Source organism: Tursiops truncatus, chromosome 15 (assembly GCF_011762595.2).
Source record: "Tursiops truncatus isolate mTurTru1 chromosome 15, mTurTru1.mat.Y, whole genome shotgun sequence".
NCBI classification, from domain to species: domain Eukaryota; kingdom Metazoa; phylum Chordata; class Mammalia; order Artiodactyla; family Delphinidae; genus Tursiops; species Tursiops truncatus.
The window spans coordinates 6,089,408-6,100,585 of NC_047048.1; the positions used below are offsets into that span (position 1 = coordinate 6,089,408).

Below are 11,178 nucleotides of genomic sequence, written 5' to 3' on the forward strand. Positions count from 1 at the left end.
CTTGCTATAATTTGAAAAAAAATACATTCTTGAAACAACAAGTATTTTTCTTCGTGTTGCAACTTTAACTGGGTCCGTCCAACCTCTGAGAAATACCGAGGAGTCTGACGGCCTGTTCTTCAGCCACTGCAGCAAATTCACTGCGGGGCGTACAGTGCAAGCCTTGCCGTGGGTGTTCTTTTATAAATGACATGGGCCCTTCTAAACGTCTTCGAGGAGGCCTGGATATGGGGGGGGGGGGTGGAGAGGGGAGAGTGATGCCCTTCTGGAGCCCAGTATAGAACCAGAGGCCCTCGAGTCTTCAGTGTAAAGCATCCTCAACCAGGCTAGTCTGACTGCCTAAGGATGTGACACACAAACGAGGGAATATCTAAACTATTCTTTGTTCCCAACTCAAAGTCATCATTCTGTTCTGAAAACTCGGAAATGGAAGGTTCCAGGTTACGCCAGCAAGGAAATGGAGAGATCAGCCTTCTACTTCATCCAGGAGGCCTTTGTGATGCCCAGGTCGGGGACTCTGGCTGTCACACGACTCCCTGTGTCCAGAACCTCCCGGATGCCGGCTCCTCCCCACTCTACTCTGCCCAGCGAACAAAGCGCGAAATCTGTTATCCCTGGGCACCTCAACAGCGCAACCACAAAGCATTGATCTCCCCTCCCCCACCCCTCTGTTTTTTAACCTGAAAGATCACGTGGGGCGGCAAGATGTACAGAGCCGGGTGCCTGCAGGCGCTCAGCACTCCTTATTGTAGTGGTTTTTGTTTTGTTTTGTGTCTGATGAGATTTCTACAATGAATATGTTACTTTAAAATTTTTTTGTTTTTTTAAAATTTTTATGGAAATACAGTTGTTTTACAATGTGTTAGTTTCAGGTGTACAGCAAAGTGATTCAGTTATATAATATATATATATACACAAATATATAAATACATATATTCTTTTTTAGATTCTTTTCCATTATAGGTTATGACAAGATATTGAGTATAGCTTCCTGTGCTATACAGTAGGTACTTGTTTATTTTATGTATAGTAGTGTGGATATGTTAATCTCAAACTCCTAATTTATCCCTCTCCCCTGAATATGTTATTTAAAAAAAAAAAAAAAAAAAAAAAAAAAACCTCCTAAGCGCCCTTTTGGTAAAGGGAAATAGTGTTCCTCCGCAGGTGTGATCCACGTGCAAATCCTCCCCGCGCTCCACATGCAGAAGCCCTGGGACAAGAGAACCCGGAGAGCTGATCACCTCACCCTGCCTCCCCGGCATCGTTCCTTTAAACCTCCGTAGGGGAAGTGGGGTTCCCGAATTACCAGAGCGAGTATCTCCTGAGCCCTCAGCTTCCCACCTGCTTCATTTACATTTACGTCTCGCTTTGAATAGCCTCGTTATAAAAGGGACAAAGAACTCACAGTCAATCCCAAGCCGTAGTGAGAGCAGTAAAAGAAAAAAATACTGGACGCTGCACCTGACAACCACAGAAATTGTCCCTCTAAGGCATAAAAAATAGGGCCATTCCCAAGACCTCGTGGCGCAACGGTAGCGCGTCTGACTCCAGATCAGAAGGTTGCGTGTTCAAATCACGTCGGGGTCAAGGTTGTGTCTTTTCCTCTTGCCCCAAGGGGTAGATTCAGTAGTGAACAAAAGTAAACAAGCGTCTGTCTGCGGGCTCCCAGGCGTGGATTTTCTCCTTTTCTTTAGTCCAGAGAAACTTCTTGTGAACAACTCAGCAATGGACAGGCACTTAACAGAAAGATAAGGATGATCTGAAAGGGAAGAAAACCCCAGGTGAGCCGAAATGTAGGTCGTTCCATCCTTTTCCTTATCAGAACTAAGCTTCAGGTAGGACATCAGACGACTTCAGATAAGACATTAAAACGTCATGAGGAGACTTTGTTAACGAATTCACTCTGATGTGGACGTAGTTTTACTGGGTCCCCAGAAGGGTATGGCACAGTCTCTCTGGGTTGATATTTGAGTCATCTAGATGAAGTCAGTTTCCCTGTCCCCCTCCCCACCTCAACTGCCACCACCAAACAGACTTCATGATTTGAGCTTCCTCTGTTAAAAGCCCCTGAGCTTTGTGGTTAAAGAAGTTGATTCTAAGTTTATTATGTTGATGACCGAGTTCCTGAATTCTATGGGAGTGGAAAGCTACCCTGGCATTTACCACGTTGTCACTTAGGATTCATTTAAATGCATCTCTCCTAGAGGGATATGAAACAATCAAGTTCCACATACAAACCAGTGGTCACGACCTCAAAAAGGAAAAACCCAGGCTGGCAGAAATGGGGACGATTGCAGACTTATCAGGATTAAGCTTTCACTTAATTAATTAAGCCAGCCTCAACCCCCTTCCATTTAAAAGTCTGTCCTTTGCTGAGTTCAATAAATAAATAGATAGGTAAATAATTCTCTTTTAGGGAGTTCCCTGGAGGTCCAGTGGTGAGGACTCCGCGCTCTCACTGTGGAGGGCCTGGGTTCAATCCCTGGTCGGGGAGCTAAAATCCCACAAGAAGCGAGACAAAAAAAAAAAAAAAAGCCTCCTTTTTAAAAGATTGATGATTGGTGAAATCTCAGAATTGAGGGGTAATATCTACTTGGATACCAAAGTGATTTGAACCCTCAACCTTCTGATCTAGAGACACATGCGCTACCTTTGTGCCACGAAGCCACAAATGCTGGTCTGTTTCAGATATTTATCACATGCTAACTTCCTCACTTCTCCCTTGCAGAATTCAATGTTTGCTCTCCATGCGTCCAGAGGGTTTGGGGTTCTCTCTGCACTTCTTGTCTTTACATCATGGGCGTGCAGAAAGCAAGGTGGAAAGGTGGAAAAAGTAAAGGTAGACAGGGTTAGGGGAAGGGGCTCGGAGAACACTTGCCTTCGCCTGTTTAAGCAGCTCGCGATCCCTGGCGATTTTAAGGCTCTGGCCATCCTCCAAACTGCGCTGGTGGTCCAGCGCCTTCTCCGAGACCGAGGTTCCTGCAGCCACTAAGCCAGAGGAACGTGAGGTGGGACCGCGAGAGTTCCCTTTGTCACAGGAGCTCCCTAAGGATCAGTAGGTGCCAGGGGGAAGTTCTACCTACCCAGGGAAAGCGGGAGGGGAGCGCATGGAAGGCAACGCTGAGGTCAATCGTCTTCACTTGGGGTGAGTGCGCTTTTGGGAACGTCCTGGATCCATAGCTGGAGCTGGTCCTACTGCGAGGACACAAAAGTGGCCTGGGGACCAGACCTGTGCTCTCTCCTCCTTCACATTCCTGGATGTGACCTGCAGGACCGACTCTCCCCATGTCACCTGCCTGGCGACGGTCGTGCTTGACCCTCTCTCCCTCCCTTCCGTACGTCCAAATGTCTGAAACTTACTGACCTGCAGCAATGGCCGTGCGGGTCTTCTGTAAACAGAAACAGGGGCGCTGCTTGGGGAATCCGCTGTCTGTGCGGGATGCTTCTCCTCTGAAGGTTTTCTCCTCTGTAGAGTGACCCTAAGAGCGGTCATAATAATTTATTTCCCAAACATTTGCATAATCATGACAGGATAACACACACATGATGTTCTAGGATGTCCAAGCACCCTTCTAGGAGCTGGGGACGGGTCAGAGGATAAAATAGATCAGGTTCTCAGGGAGGCCCCAGTCTCATAATTTATCTGAAGAGATTCTGACACGTGACCAGCAAAACACAAAGCAGAGACTGAAGAGACGATGTGGGGACCCTCTTCCTCCAGCCCTTCCCACAAGAATGTACTTGAGTCACACCTATGAGGAAGAGTGTTTTATTTTGCCCTATTTTGAAAAGAAGGCAATTACTATATTTTTCTTTTAAACAGTAAAATATGCTCTTTAATAGAAAATTTGTCGATACAGGACATGGTGATGAGAAAACTTAAAATGACCCAAATTCAAACATCTCAGAGAAAACCAAGACTCTTGCCATAATGTGTAACTTCACTGGGATTTTTCTGTCTATATGTCCTTACACATCATTCTCTTGTAAAAATCTTCATATAAAACAATTTCTCCTGTGATACTACACTAACAGATATTACCTATAAATTTAATGTGTCTTTTGAAACATCTCTATTGAGATCTAATTCACATACAATATAATTCACCTTTTTAAAGTGTACAATTAACAGCTTTGGGTATATTCACGGACTTGTACGATCATCACCACAATCGATTTTAGAACATTTTTATAACCACCAAGAGCAACCCTTTACCCTTTAGCAGTCACCACCCATTTCCTCTCACCCACTGTCCCGTCCAGCCCTATGCAATCATTCATGTATCTACTTTCTGTCTCCATAGATATGCCTATTCTGGATGTTTCTATAAATGAAGTTACACAATATGTGACCTTCTGGGTCTGGTTTCTCTTACTTAGATGTTTTCACTTAATGTTTTCAAGGTTCACCCATGTTGTACCCTGTGTCACTACTTCATTCCTTCTCATTGCTTAATAATATTCCATTGTATGGATGGACCGCATTTTATTTTTTTATTATTTATTTATTTTTTGGACCTCATTTTATATACATATATTCATCAGTTGATGGACATTTGGGTTGTTTCCAGTTTTTGGCTACTGTGAACAATGCTGCTATGGACATTCACATACTATAAGATGTTATGTGGGCATATTTTTTATTTCTCTGGGAAAAATACCTAGGAGTGGATACTGCATATTATTAATGGTTACACTGTATTTCATCCAACTGGTATAAAAATTATCTTTGCCAATTTACCATGCCATTAAAATTTACTTAAGTGTTAAATATATATATATATATAACTGAATCACTTTGCTGTACACCTGAAACTAACACAACATTGTAAATTAACTATACTTCAATTTTTAAAAGATCACAATTTTTTTTAAAAAAAGGAATAATGGCATTTAACAAGCAGAGCCAAGTCCCCTGAGTCTGCCCACCATCAGCATTGAGATCCAGGCCTTAACACAGAGAAGCACCGAACAACAGAACAAGAAGAGGTCCTAGAGATGATTTATTTCAGAATTTTTCATTTTACAGTTCACAAAGTCAGTAGTAAAGAACCTGGAGTATTCCATGGATTCTAAGACACCGTGGAATTATAAGATGCACCATTATTTTTTGTGCCACCAATAAAGAAAAAACACTGCCAACTAAATTATGACATAATATTTTATTATCACTCTGACCTTTTATTTCATGTTATTAATAGATCCCTTTTAGACTTACTTAGACATAGTTTTAATCAAACATTTAAAATGATATGACTCTTGTACTCACATAAAGAGGAAAATAAAATGGTTAAGGCCTTGCTAAACTCTTCACACTCTGAATCCTATTCTGAATCATTTTTCCGCTCAGTGTTGTCTGCGCCCATGTTTTTTTCACCCAGTATCACTTTCCTTGTCACCAAGAATATTGTAATAAAGCAATTCTTAAGTATGTTCCACTATTGTCTCTGGGATTTTCTTCCAAGCTGTTGACACCCATTCTGGTGTGTCTGTGTACATTAAATAATAGAAGAAAAATGTATGATTATAAATTGTGGCAATTCTGTGGAGAGAAAGAACAGAGTTCTGCAAGAGAATTAATTTGAATTAAAGGGAAGGAAGGGGAAGGGAAGGCTTCTCTGAAGAAGTGACACTTGAACTGAAATCTGAAGCGTAACTAGAGGAAGATGTTCTAAACAGAATGTGCAGACTAAGGGAGAGCAAAAGTTTGGGATGTGAGATACTAAAAAGCCCACGTGATCTGAGTATAGAGAAAGGTAGGAAAGTAGCCACAGATAATTCAGGATTGGCAGAGCCAGATTATGCAGGGTTTTGTAAACTGTGTTAAGGGGTTTACACCTTACTCCAGGGCAGAGGGAGCCACTGAAGCGTTCTAGGAAGAGTGACATAAACAGATTTAATTTTTAAATCTTCATCTAGGCTGCTTTGAATAGCACAGATTGAAGAAAAGGGAGATTAGATGTGGAGACTGTTCAGGTGACTATGGTAATTTGGACTGGAACGGCAATTGAAATACAATGGGTTTAGGCTCCCCTGGTGGTGCAGTGGTTACGAATCCGCCTGCCAATGCAGGGGACACGGGTTCCAGCCCTGGTCCGGTAAGATCCCACATGCCACAGAGCAACTAAGCCCGTGCGCCACAACTACTGAAGCCCGCGCCTAGAGCCCGTGCTCTGCAACAAGAGAAGCCACCCAACGAGAAGCCCGGGCACCGCAAGGAGTAGCTCCCGCTTGCTGCTTAGCCCGCGCGCAGCAACAAAGACCCAACGCAGCCAAAAATAAAAATAAATTTATTTTTTTAAAAAAAGAAAGAAATGAGACGGGTTTCCCTGGATTTCTGTGAAGAACTAGAAGCTAAAGCCCCGACTGTTTCTGACACTGTGGGGAGAAGTATCTTTTATCTTGGTTGATCTTTGGCTCCAGGGAGTGGCCCTCCCAGTATAGTACTAACGTTCCTAGGTCCGCACAATCCTTCACTTCAGAGCCAACCTCCCTACTTGCTTCTTTCTCACATCTAACTTTCCTTGTGAACTCATTCCTAACCATGCTTCTTCTTTTATATCTCTCCTATTAGGACAACGGCTGCTCACCCGTGACGATGCTTTCTAAATCAGCCAAAATGCTTTCAACAAAATCAGTACTAGCGCTCGGTGTCCAGATTTGAGGCTTTATTATAAGAAAGAATGAGAAATACTAGGAAAAAGACTATGTGTCACAGGTCCCCATCGCCCACTCCCAACGAATAATCAGACACTCAAATCACTCTGAGCTTTTAAACAACAGCTTCTCAGTTTATTCAGAAAAGAGACCTATCAGGTGGGGAATGATCTCCATTTCGAGGCCGACAGGAAAGGCCCGCAGTTCCCTCCCCTCGCTCTGCAGGCGCTCTCAGGACAGGCACCGGTGTCCCCGAGTCCTCTGGGAAGTGGAGTCCTTCCGCCGGGACCCCCGACCCGGCGCGGTGGCCTCCAAGTGCGCAGATGCGACTCCAGACGGAGCCTCGGGCTCGAGCCTTTTGTCTGCCCGCAGCTCCGTGGGTCCGGAAGGCGACTGTGTCCGCCCCTCCCGCCCCTCCCAGAGCGCAGCCCGGCCGGGAGTCTAGCCCTGGGGCGGGAGCCGGGTCCGCAGCGCGTCCGGCGGTAAGAGAAGACCGGGTTAGAGGCGCGGACCTCCGCGACCCGCCCGTTGGGCGCGCGGCTCTAATGCCTCCCACCACAGCGCGGGCCGGGCTCTCAGGTCCAGGCCTCGGCAGGGTCAGGGCTAGTCCCTGCCCGCGTCCCCGTCCCAACCGCGGGAGCTCCGCGAACTTCTTTGGAGTATTTCCGGCTGGGTAGCTAGCCGGCTTCGGGAGCCTTGCTCTGAGCGAAGGGGAGTCCCGGAAGCGAGGTTGCCGCTAAGCGCTCTGGGAAATGGAGTCCGGTAGCCTGAAGGGGGCGTGGCACACCGAGGGATTCTGGGAAGGGGAGTGCGGAGGACCGAGGGCTCGGCTTCCGAGGTGTGGAGAGCGCGAGTGCTTCTCGTTGGTATTAGCTTTAGCTCTTGTCGCTCCACCTAGATTCTTAAGGTTCTGAACTTTGGGGACAGAAAGAAAAGAATGGGGTCCGTGTCTTACTCATTCCCCTTCTGTGCTTTGCTCTATCAGAGTTTTGGGGCCTGCCTGTATTTGGGGTTCGACTCAACGTGGAAGGGAATCCCGGCCTGTATATTTTCAGGATCTTAATGCGTAAGGAAGGGCCCCATCTATCAATTGCCTGGTGTTTATGAATAGGAAAAGATAAGGCAACTGTGGGAGCCCTGCTTGCAGTTACTGCTACATTATTCACAGGCCAGCTAATGGCCACTTCTGTGCTTGAGGGTCTCATGAGAGTTTGTGCACCGTCTGGAACCAGGTGTGTGACTGAAGCTCACAGTTCACTGCCCCGGTGCTCTCCTGATTTTGCTTCCGTGTGGAATCCAGTGACTGACCTTAGTACTCCAGAGGAGGGTCTTCCAGCTGTGAAGGTTGATTTAGGCTAAATTATAAGGGTTCTAAGCAAAATAATAAGCCTCCTAGGAGTAGAGGTAGAGGGAGATGCCCCAGGGAGTAGGAATCAATTCCAGAGAGGGGAAGGCCTACCCCAAAATCTCTCTCCAGAGCTTTCGAGTAGAGCTGAATGATATACAAAGAAGCAGACTATATATTGCTGGAAAGTCTATGTTTATCTCATCTAAAACAGTGAATAAGGAGGGAGTCATAGCAATAACAGGCCAACAAAGAGAAGTTGATCATGGATTATCTGACCATTGGAGTTGAAGAAAAAGTTAAGAATTACAGAAATAAACGTGGAGTTGAAGGTGGGGACAAGTGGAGGAAATACCCTTGATGAGAATGAAAAGGTTAGTTGCCTCTGCATGAAAGAAAAGGGAAGCAGACACATGTCAGGAGAAGGCCCCAAAGTAGAGAAACTCAGTAAGGTACCATGTTTGGAAATCCATAAGTAGGCTCCTTGTATAGCATCCCCCTGTCTCATCTTCCTCTTTCCACATTTCTGTTCTCATCCACATTCCCTTCCCTCTGAATCCGTGGAAGGGAGAATATTCCACAGTGCTTGCTTTTGTGACAAAGAACAGGTCATACTCTTCCACCCCCATTAGATTATTCCAAAAGGTTGAGATATTATGGGTCCATGAGTTTAACTTTTTGGTCAAAGCACTTTCATGTTATTGTCTTTATCTGAGCTTTTTGAGTGAAGTGGAGTAGGCCTTATGTATATAATTCATCTGTCTTGTGATAGCTTTTGTCCTAGTGAATTTGGAAGTGGGAAGGTATAGTTTATCTCCTTCATGGTTTTTTTGCAACTCCTTCCAGCTATGACTACTGAGGATGCTTCTCTGCCCCAAAAACAGAGCACAGAAGAAGTGGAGCCTACCGTAGAGCCCCTTCCTGTTGAGTTCCAGGCAAGTTTGAGTTTAATCTCCCTCCCGTGAAATCTCAGCTTGGTGTTCATAGTGTGTCCTCATTTCTTTCTTTCATCTTGCTTCAGAGGTTCATGGAAATCCCATCTGGAGGACTGAATGAAAGTGAATTTTCCTTGGAAACTCAAAGCTCTGGGAAGAACTCCAGTTGGAACTTTAAATTTGGGAGTAATCTGTGTGAATGGTATTTTAAACTATGAAACTGTGATCACTAAGGGAATAAGTATGGATGGAAAAGAGGTGAGATCTTATTACTGAGGCCTATAGCTTCCAACACTTCCAGGTCAGGGGAAGTGGAACCAGCAAAGGAGACTGAGATGATGTGGCCAGTGAGGCAAGGGGAAGCCAAAAGTCTGGCATCCTGGTAACCAGTTGAAGAAAGAGTTTCAAGGAGCAGGGGGTAATCAGCTGTGTTAAATGCTGCTGCTAAGTCAAGTAAGATGAAGCATTGGGCCAGGTGTGGGCAGGAGGAAAGAAAGGCCTGTCGTTTGCGAGACTCAGGGTCTGTCTGCAGAGGGGAGCAGCGTGAAGCATCTCGGGTGGGGCTGGTGTTCCTATTGCTGAAGCCCTTCCGCATGAACACCCCCTGAACCACGGCGAGTGTGGGGGGCAGACCAGGCCTCTCGGCCCCCGGGAGCTGGATACACAGTTGCAGATGGAAACTTCTGCCGTGGGCACGGTGCTCAGCGGTCTGTGTTTGGCCCGTGGAGACACTCTCCACCGTTCCCCACTTTGTCTGCGCCCTGGGAGGCTGGCCTTTATATTCTCCATCCACGGGCTCCCTTGCTCTTGCTTCGGGTTGGCTTCTGGCAGGGGGATGGGGTGGGGACCAGAGGCCTGGAGGGGATCGCTGTTGGGGGTTTATCCCTCAGTCCCTCCCTGCTGGGCTGCCCCCCGCTCCGGTCTTGCTTCTCCAGCAGCTTTCTGGATCCCAGTGTCCCCTCCCGTCCTCCCCCTTCACACCTAGTGGGTAGCGGTGCCCACGACAGCCAGCCCCACGAGCTCCAGCCCGCCTGGGTGGTTCCCATTAGCCTGTCCATCCCTGTGTCCCATTAGCCTGTCCATCCCTGTGTCCCATTAGCCTGTCCGTCCCTGTTTCCCATTAGTCTGTCCGTCCCTGTCCCATTAGTCTGTCCGTCCCTGTGTCCCATTAGCCTGTCCATCCCTGTGTGAATGGCCCGCACGCTGCCCCATCCTCTGTGACCTCATGGGAATGAGCCATCTCTTTCCTGAGAGATCCGGGCAGAAGAAATACAGGATGTGGAAGGTAGGGTTGTACAGAGCAGGGTCGGCAAACTCACCTGGAGCCGGGAGTAGTTCTATTGGGTCACAGTCACACCCGTTTGCTCTCCTGTTGTCTGTGCTGTGTCTGTGCTACCAGAGCAGAGATGAGTGACTGCAGCAGAGATCAAACGGCCAGAGAATCCTTAAATATTGACCATCTGTAATAATAAAACTGTAGCTCACAAAGTTATTGTAAGAATTGCAGCTGCAGTTAGTCGCTGTGTTTCCAGGGGTTGCTGTCCTTTGAGGACGTGGCTCTGTACTTCACCAGGGAAGAGTGGGACACACTGGACTGGGCTCAGAAGGACCTCTACAGAGACGTGATGCTGGACAACTACAGAAGCGTGCTCTCCTTGGGTAATGAGTTGGCTTGAAGGTGAGGGGAATGGGATTAGGGAGGGCACATGAGTGTCCCTTACAGTGGGGTCCCCAACCCCTGGGCTGAGGACCAGTACCGGAACTGGGCCACACAGCAGGAGGTGAGTGGCAGGCGAGCGAGCGAGTGAAGCTTCATATGCTGCTCCCTGTCGCGTGCCTTACTGCCTGAACCATCTCCCCACCCCACCAACCCCCATCCATGGAAAAATTGTCTTCCACGAAACTGGTCCTTGGTGCTGGAAAGGTTGGGCACCACTGCCTTACAGTATACATTGTTGTTGTTTTTTAAATTAATGTATTTATATTTTATTTTTGGCTGCGTTGGGTCTTCATTGCTGTGCGCGGGCTTTCTCGAGTTGCGGCGAGCGGGGGCTACTCTTCATTGCGCTCCGCGGGCTTCTCATTGCAGTGGCTTCTCTTGTTGTGGAGCACGGGCTCTAAGTGTGGAGGCTTCAGTAGTTGTGGTGTGTGGGCTCAGTAGTTGTGGCTCACGGGCTGTAGAGCGCGGGCTCAGTAGTTGTGTTGCACGGGCTTAGTTGCTCTGTGGCTTCTGGGATCTTC

The 11,178-nt window shown here is 47.0% G+C and overlaps 1 long non-coding RNA gene and 1 other non-coding gene across 2 annotated transcripts; both read left to right on the forward strand.

Moving 5' to 3' along the window:
* Positions 1 to 1,515: 1,515 nt before the first annotated feature.
* Positions 1,516 to 1,587, forward strand: TRNAW-CCA (transfer RNA tryptophan (anticodon CCA)). Its single transcript has one exon. It is a non-coding gene; the product is annotated as a tRNA-Trp (tRNA).
* Positions 1,588 to 6,907: 5,320 nt separating this feature from the next.
* On the forward strand, positions 6,908 to 10,412 carry LOC141276453 (uncharacterized). The gene is made up of 3 exons (XR_012325975.1): positions 6,908 to 8,376; positions 8,849 to 8,937; positions 9,024 to 10,412. It is a non-coding gene; the product is annotated as an uncharacterized lncRNA (long non-coding RNA).
* Positions 10,413 to 11,178: the final 766 nt, after the last annotated feature.